We start from the raw sequence: 8849 nt of genomic DNA, 5'->3' as shown, positions 1-8849 counted from the left end.
TCAGAAGACACAGAATATAATTTACATATCTTATGAATTACATTTGTCATGATTTTTTAGTTTACTTACATTGGATGGAAAAGAACGGTCAGGATATTTAGAAAAAAAAAATTCCTTTTGTGTTCCACAGGAGAAAAAAAAAGACATTTGCTTCTTATTGTAAAAACAACACCAAACTTTAAGGTGGTTCTGATGAAGTGGATAAAACTGTACTAAACTGTAGTGATAAAACTGGTGACAAATGCCAGTTTAATAGCAAAAATAACAATATTAATAAATAATAAAAAAATGTAAGAAACTTAATTAGATATTAGTTTTGTCATACGTAAATTACACCTAAATTATATTCTAAGATTTTGTTTTATGACAAAAACGTTAAAATAAAAAATATAAAAATCTACTTCAAATAAATGTTATTTATTGTTTATTTATCATTATTGTTTATTGCTATTTATTTATTATTTAAAAGAATGCTGAAAAAATGTATCAGTTTTCACAAAAACACCAAGCTATTTTAATAAAATTAAATATTACTTTATTTTTGATGAATGCTTTTAAATATTTTTCAATAAAATGTAAAAAAATACAAAAATAAAAAAATAAATGATACAGACTTCAAACTTTGTATTTTATTCGCTATTTATACTTTCCAAAAAATAAAAAAATACTCTACACTTAAAACTTCCAAAAACCTCTATGGTGGCAGGCAGGTTTTTTTTTAAACAGCAGTTTTGAAAATAAAGCTTCTTCTATTTTGGAAGTTATTCGTTTAGATTGTCAGAGGAAAATTTGTAAATTAGATTTACAAAATATCAATGTGTGATGTCTTTGACTTTCAGTGACTCTCTCCCGCTCTCACACACACAAACCCCCTCATTGAGCTCACAGTTTGGGATCTGTTCAAATGCTTTCTCGCCTTTCACATAATTTGCCCTTTTGCAAAGGCACTAGGTAAGAAAGCAGCACAGATAAGTGGAATAATGGAGAGATTGAAATAAAGAGAGCGAGAGAGTAGCGTTAGCGGTGTAATTGAGAGAGAAGTGCTGATAAGAGCTCAACTCAACCGTCGCACCCTAAACCAGTGTCCTGTTTCAGCCCTCCCCTCCGCTCCTTTCTTCCCCTCTCCTCCGCTTCTTTCTCTCCTGCTCTGCTCCACTGACTACATGCTACTGGAGTTAACTGATAACTTGACGGCTCCATTGACTGACTCCATCTACGCGATGTTGGTCTTTTTTCCCCCCCTTTCATCTTTTCTTTTCTTGAAAGTGTGTGCGAGTTCACTTCGAATACAAGGAGCTCTTTGTTGACGCGTACTGTACATGTACACTGAAACCTTTATGCCAAAACAGGTATAGAATTTGCTTTCTGCCTGAGAGTAACCCACAAGAATAATGTCCCACTTAACAGTGAAACACTCCTTCAGCGGGTCATTCCTGTAATCCAAACATTTGTAAGTGATGGAGGCCTCCACCGGGGTTCAGGTCCACCAGCTGGTGTTTAAAGGGTGGACAGCGAACGAGGGAATGATCTGAGGAGAAAGCTGGGTATCAATGCTCACAGGGGTTTGTAATTTGTTCTGTTTATTTACCCACTCTCCTGCCCTCGCCCGTGTCTCTTTCTCTCTCCCTCTGTGTGTCTCCTGCCCTCCAGGCTGGGCAGGTTATGTCTGTATGAGCTAAGAGAGGAAGGAGAGGAAAAGCTGACTTTAGCCAGACAAGGTTAATTCTGTTTTCCTTTCCTCTGTCACTGCCAAGAGAGGGAAAGAAAGGAGGAAAGACAGAAGAACACAAGATAAAATAAACAATAGAACAGACAAAAACAGAAAACCGAAGTTCTGTATAGGAAAAAAAAAAGTTTTTGAGATTCTAAATTTTGATTTGGATGAGCTGCATCCTTTTAACCGTTACTTGGTGTTTATTCCATTTATTAGCATTACTATTTTTAAACATAATATTTTATTATGTTGCCATTTCTGCCATTTTGTTAAAACAATTAGGCTCATGACTAAGAACACCACCTACCATAATTATTTACCAAAAACTAAGTTCAAGTTTTCATTTAGCTAAAAACTGAAATCAAAAATAAAGTTTTGGTAATTGCATTTGGGTAACTAAACTAGGTATGCTGTGGGTATGATACATTAAACCAGTCATAGTGAACTTTCATTACAGAAGTGTTGTATTTTATTTTATTTTTTATTTTTTTGTACCATTACCATCAATTACCATCACTAGTAAAATAACTGTAAGATGATTTCTCATGGCATATTTCTATAGCAAATGAAAGCAATGGAATATTTATGTAGCAGAAAGAAAGAAAGAAAGAAAGAAAGAAAGAAAGAAAGAAAAAGAAAGAAAGAATTATTTGTACAAAGATGGGACAATTTGTTTTGATTATTGAACTCATCTCTCAAATGATATGCCACAGCCACAGTCATTCTATGAGAAGTGACGTTTATGGCAGAGCTAATGCCAATGTTTTACAGGAAGTTGATCTGGACCAGCTCAGATGAAATTATATCAATATAGCATAAATAAGGCATGATATGTACTGTAATATTTGAACTCTAAAAGGAAATTACATCAGAACTGCTCGATACATTTTGGGTAGAGCAGAAGAGTTTTTTTTTTTTTTTTTTCTGCATTGGGAAGCTTGGTGTTTTAGCCGTGCATAAAATAGAGAATCAGAGATAGTGTCTAGTCACTATTAAAAAAAGCATAAATCAGGACAAATAATGACTCATGCCTGAGTCTTCTGAAGTCATGTGATAGCTTTGTGTGGGCAGAAAAACTGAAATTTAGGTTGTTATTCAGGGGAAAATTCACAATAATCCAAGTTTTACTCTCCATGGAATTTTGGCATCAATACTGACAAAATTTACATTTATGCATTTGGCAGATGCTTCAATACAAAGCAACTTGCAAGAGTGCCATGCTCAACATGTTCGAGCTACAGGAATGACGTCAATGTGTCTTTATTTAAAGCTTTGACGGAGAAAGAATATGACTGAAAACAAGTATGTTTAAGTCTGTTCTTCACACTAAGCTACTGTATAATGTGGTATTACAGGAAATAATGCACAAATCAGATAGATAGCTTTTACAGTTTTATAGCTGTCCTTGGAAAGAGCTGCATACAAAATTATCTTTTTGTGTTGCATAGATGACATGACATGAGGGTGAGTAAATGATGACAGCATTTTTATTTTTGGATGACCTACTCTATTAACTGTGCTGTGAATTACTTGTTAAGAGGGAAAGCTGAATACAAGTTTCACTGATTTACTGTGCTGATAAGCAATCGATCCATTAATTAGTCCGCTTCCTCTGTTCCCAGCCCTCTGCTTGATTTAATGTCAACAGGAACCACGTGTGATGCTGTTGATGAGAATGTCACATATGAGCCAAACTACTGAGATACAGATCTGGACAGAAATCACAGGGTGGTATCCTAGACCTACATGACACTGCCCTCTTAATGACAACTCCGGAACAATTCCCAGAATGGGAAGAGACTTAAATGCTTGTCACTGACCTTACTTTGAATGATTCACCCATATTTGAGGTTTTCATCCATTTTTTGTATTGATCAAAATGTCATAACTTGGCTACTCACTTGTGTAAGCTTGACTTTAAAGTTCACTATCATGTCATTTGAAACCTGTATAACTGACTTTTCTTTGTAAAACACAAAATAATAAAATAAAATATTTCAAAGAATGTTTAAATTGTTTTGTCCATATAAAGTCAAAGCAGTCCAAAGAAACACTGAGGCCCATTGACTTCTACTGAATGGAGAGAAAAAAAAATCAAAATATCTGAATGTATTCTCTTTAATACATGTCTAGAAATTCTCTTTAATATGTTGTTTGATTAAAAGGAGCTAAAATAATTATCGCTCTGTAATTGTTGTAAAGACTTTTCAAACAATATAAAAGGAGGACCTGGGTTTAAGAATATATAAAAAAAAAGAATTGTAATGGTCAATAAAACGGTAGACAGAACGCACAAAAAGAGAAAATAGATGACTGAACGTATGCACGGCATACCGTATTCTTCTGCATCTGTTTGGGCCTTGTGTTTTCATTCTGTCAGCGAAAACAATGGTGCAGAAACAGACCTGTATGAAAACGACAACTATATTTACCCAGCATTCTATCATATAGACACACGGCACATTCCTCAGCAGTGCTTTTGTCATAGTTGGCACACATATCAGCGGCACAGGCTGTTTTCTCAAACTTGGGGAAAAAGAGAGAGGAAGTAAAGTACAACTGAAAACAATGACATTACAGAGGGAGAGAGAGATGAAGGGCCGAGGCTTGAGGGAGTGATGTGGATTTCAACAGGAGGGAGAGGAAGGTGTTTAACTGTGCTCCTGCAGATAAGCAGTGATTAAAGAGCGTACCGGAACACTGCATGTGTCGGCGCAGTCAAACTTGCTCTTCTGTCTTCATTGGCCTAATGGTTTCACTCGGGTCTCGTTGGGGGAATGATGCCGTTTCAACATGAAACTCCAGATGTTCTAATCTGAAACTCTCTCCTGGCCTGAGAAAACCTGAGGGAGGCAACAGAAAAAAGCAGATCATCAGAAAACTAATGACGGCGTGTCAGAACACAGCTGTGACCCGTGAACTCTTAATTGCTTAACTATTTCCTATTCGCCCCACCTCAATTAACCCAGCAAACTGCACATGATTGAATGAGTGAAGCTCACAAACAAGCAAAAAAAGCTTCTTATTTTTATTCCGCCCCATCATTACACTTCCTTCCGATTATTTTCACTCGCTCTCGTCTAGATTGGAAACGATGTGTTTGAAATAGTCCTGCTGAAGACTGAGGCAGCTGTTCTGAGGTGGCCTAAATTCTTTCAAGGATGTTACCACACACGCATTCATTAATGCACATGAACGCATTCTGACCCATGCAGAAATTATAGTTTGCGGCCAATGTGCATTACATAATCACTTTAGAAAAGTGTGTTACTTTTTCAAAATACAGGTAATACTCCTCAAAGCCAACCATAGAGCTTCAGCCAACTAACATTGAGAAAGGTGATTATTTAATATAAACATAATTATTCTCAATTTAAAAATAACAGTATTGTGTTACTTTTTTTATGAGTGATGCAACGTAGGTTACTGAACTTCATCACTGATCATCCAGCATAATGTTTGAGTTTGCCAGACTCCATTATAAAATATAACTGCTGCTAGGGATAGTTCCCCCAAAAATGAAACTTCTGAATTAAAAAAAAAAAAGAAAAACATACTGGTTTGGATTTGGGATAAAGTGGGGGTGAGTGAATGACAACATAATTTTTATTTTTTTGGATGAACTTACCAGGCAAGGTAATTGTTCAGTTAAATAAGAAAGAAGCAAACTTTCCACAAGTGGAGTATAAAAGACAGACACAGTTAATGGTTTTAAGTCATTCAAATAACAAATCCATGTTTGTTTCAAAGGGCCGACGATAAAAAACAGAGAGTTGAAACTTTGCCTGCATTAAATAAACACTGAAAAACAGAAGTTGCGGCTGTGCAAACAAACGTTTGGCTAGAGATATGGACTGATGAAAGATAAGAGTGTTTCAAGTTCACACCGGTTTTCAAGCTGTTTGTTTCTTTGCCTCGGAGTTTGAAAGAAAGCACTGTATGACTGGAGACATGGCACAAGAACAAGACATGTTCATGATGATTGATCAGAATCACATTATGCATATATAAGAGACAATAAAAAAAAAAAAAAGTAACTTGTTTGTGCTCTATCTAAAATATTCCCACATTTATCTTATTCCATAGTCGACAGATACAGGATTGCTGATGCTAGTTCAAGAGATGTGTTACTAATTTAAAAAAGAAGAAAAAAATAATCTGACCTTTTTTTTAGTAACTTACTCATAAAGACAGTTAGTTCCTTAATGATTCAGTGTTTTGAATGAATTAGTTAAATTAGTGATTCAATGACTCACTCAAAAGCAGTCACATGTATAGTTTCTAAATTTAATGTTAATTGACTAATGCTGCATACACGCCATGTCGTAATAATTGTAATTTCGAGATGACAACACATCACGTTCTACTTGGAGCTGTTCACACCCTTGTACTCGGAACTATGGCAATATAAATGCCTAAACATAGCGCCTAATGAATTTAAGGTTGTCAGGTGGGCTACAAGTTCTACGAGGACATGAATGCTTTTTACAAATTGGTATCTCGTAATCACGGTAATTACGATATGGCGTGAACACACCATAACTCGTAAAGACAGTTACTTGTCGCCACCTACTGGTTTAACTATGCAATCTGCTCAATGAGTCATTAAAAAAATCATTCTGAAATGCTCAATCACAGACAATGCTGCCTCCATGTGAGTCTGGGAAACTCATACCTTCGGATTTTTAGGACGTCACACATTTAAGTCGCAAACATGACACCAAATCAAAACAAAATAATGATATAATGAACAATAAACTGAAAAAAAAAGCATTTATGTGCTCAGAACTTGTTAGTAAGACATAACCGACTTGATGGGCACAAAACAGTGAAGTCTCAGTGCTGCCGCTCATCCAGTCAGACAGGTGCAGACTGTTTCTGTAAAACCCATTAACATGATCAGAAATTACATTATAAACGTATCTCAAAATTAGTCCTGTAAAATCATATATTTTAAAACAGAGACTTCTACAGTTAGATTTTTCCCCTGCAGCACATTTCTAAATACTTAAACTGACAGTTTTACATCTTACCTCACGTTACAACACCTCTCTATGACCAAGCAGAAAATAAAACAGATTGTGTGAGAGAGATGTGGTTAGATCTCAAAGTCAGAGGACTGCATTCCAATTATGATATATGTCTGTAGAGATTGCTGTCTGCTGATATAAATTAATATTCCTGGTGGCATGTGAAGCTTCAGACAAACTGTCTGGGCGAGGTGATTTATCACAGATCCTTTCACACACTGTTCTGAAAAGTAGTTCAGAGAAATGGTAAAGTAAAGAAGTTCAGACAAATGAAGAAGACAGAAAAAAGACGCTGAAGAGTCTGTGAGTTGCAGAAAGAAGTGTTTCATGTGGCAAAAAGAGGCAAAGAGAGACGGCGAGAGATAGAGGAAGGTGGATACAGATACTAATAGCTATGTGACTCCCTTGACGGCTCAGTGGTGGTAATCCCTGTTAGTCCACAAACTGATACTGCAAGAATATCTGCGCACACACACACACACACACATAAAGCCTGCATTATGCTTTCTGAAGCAGCTTACATCTGTGTGTGACTGACAGCTCTGGCTCTTCCTGGTTCCCCTATGTTGTCATTTACTTTGGCCATCTAAAGCTCCAGCAGACATCATCCTCCATACAGACCTGGAGATAAACTCATCCCTCTATACTTACACCTCTCTTTCTATAGGCAGCCACATCCCTCTCTGTCTCTACATAGACTTACTCTCTCCAAAACTTCTGGCGAACCGCACAGTATAAGCTCTTTTTCTCACACACTCTTTCACAAGCCAAAACGCTGGTAGATATGGAAGAGAACAGAACTGAGAATGAAGACATATGTACTCTATAGAGAGATATACTGTATAAGTGGTTTCAAAACCAAGCTGCCTACCAAACACAAATCAAGGAGATTTGAAGAATGCTCAAATCCGCTCTTTTTTATACAATCAAAGCATTAATCACACAGTGCTCTTGACTACTTGTTTCTGATTGGTCAGTCGTGGTATTAATATAAACATAAATATTTATGAAAATGTATGATTGCTCAGGACAAAACTTAAAAATCACTCAGAAGAAAAAAGTACCAGTAAGAAACTAATATGGCTGGATGAAAGTTCCTAAAACAGAGAAGTACAAGTAGCTTTCGATTTACAGATTAATAAAAGCATTATGCTAGGCAGATTTTTTATTTATTTCGTTTGAAGCTCTACTTTAAAAAAAAAAAAAACATTTTCAGAATCAGAATGAGCTTTATTGCCAGGTATGTTTACACATACGAGGAATTTGTTTTCGTGACAGAAGCTTCCACAGTGTAACAGAATGACAGTGACAGAACAAAAAACACAGATAATAACAAATAAAAAATAAAAAATGGAAGAAGTAAATAAGGAATAAAAATATACAAATCGACAATTGTATGTACAGGTATATAACAATAGACAGTTGTATGTACAGGTATATTATGTGCAAATTGAAATGTAGACTGAGTATGTGTGTTAGATAAATAAGTGTATGAGTGAATAAATAGTGTGTGTTCCACAGTTATTGTCAAGTGTTCATGAGATGGATTTTTATGCATTTAAAGATGCTTTTATCCAAAGCAACTTACATCTCATGTCTTTTAGTTTGTTTGTTTATGTGGTGAATAATAATAATAATAAAAGTGTTTATTTGGTTAGGGGCCATGATATCAAGATAAAATAAAATAATAAAATAAAATAAAATAAAATAAAATAAAATATAAATATAAATATATATATATATATATATTCCTTTAAACAATCACAGGCACTCCAAACACAAAAGCTATTTTAAAATCTGTTTTTAGCAGGGGAAATTCGATTAATTCATCGTTGTATTTCATTCAATACTGCAAGCATTTGTATGCTTATTAAAATATCAAATTGCTTATTAGCTTAGCAACATGCAACCATAACTTTACTGGAATCAACTGTGAGCATTATCATTTATCAGTTCTCATGAGGAGTGCTAATGATGTGCCTGTGGAATCATTATGAGAATCACTGCCTATGTAGAGCATTTCAAATCACTCATTTATGAGTTTTCATTTAAGTATGGATGCTGTCATAGAAGGTAACTGCCTATGCAGACAACAAGCTTACTCG

At 35.3% G+C, this 8849-nt stretch overlaps 1 long non-coding RNA gene across 1 annotated transcript; it reads right to left on the bottom strand.

Annotated features, from left to right (window-relative positions):
* Nucleotides 1-3164: 3164 nt before the first annotated feature.
* On the bottom strand, nucleotides 3165-4590 carry LOC107694897 (uncharacterized). Its single transcript, XR_001634934.1, has 3 exons — nucleotides 4408-4590; nucleotides 4049-4119; nucleotides 3165-3377 (listed from the first exon to the last, which is right to left on the bottom strand). It is a non-coding gene; the product is annotated as an uncharacterized LOC107694897 (long non-coding RNA).
* Nucleotides 4591-8849: the final 4259 nt, after the last annotated feature.

The sequence above is a fragment of the Sinocyclocheilus anshuiensis genome, unplaced genomic scaffold (assembly GCF_001515605.1).
Source record: "Sinocyclocheilus anshuiensis isolate Anshui unplaced genomic scaffold, SAMN03320099.WGS_v1.1 scaffold114, whole genome shotgun sequence".
Taxonomy (NCBI): domain Eukaryota; kingdom Metazoa; phylum Chordata; class Actinopteri; order Cypriniformes; family Cyprinidae; genus Sinocyclocheilus; species Sinocyclocheilus anshuiensis.
The sequence above is the reverse complement of the archived record's forward strand: the minus strand, read 5'-3'. Positions and strand labels throughout refer to the sequence as shown.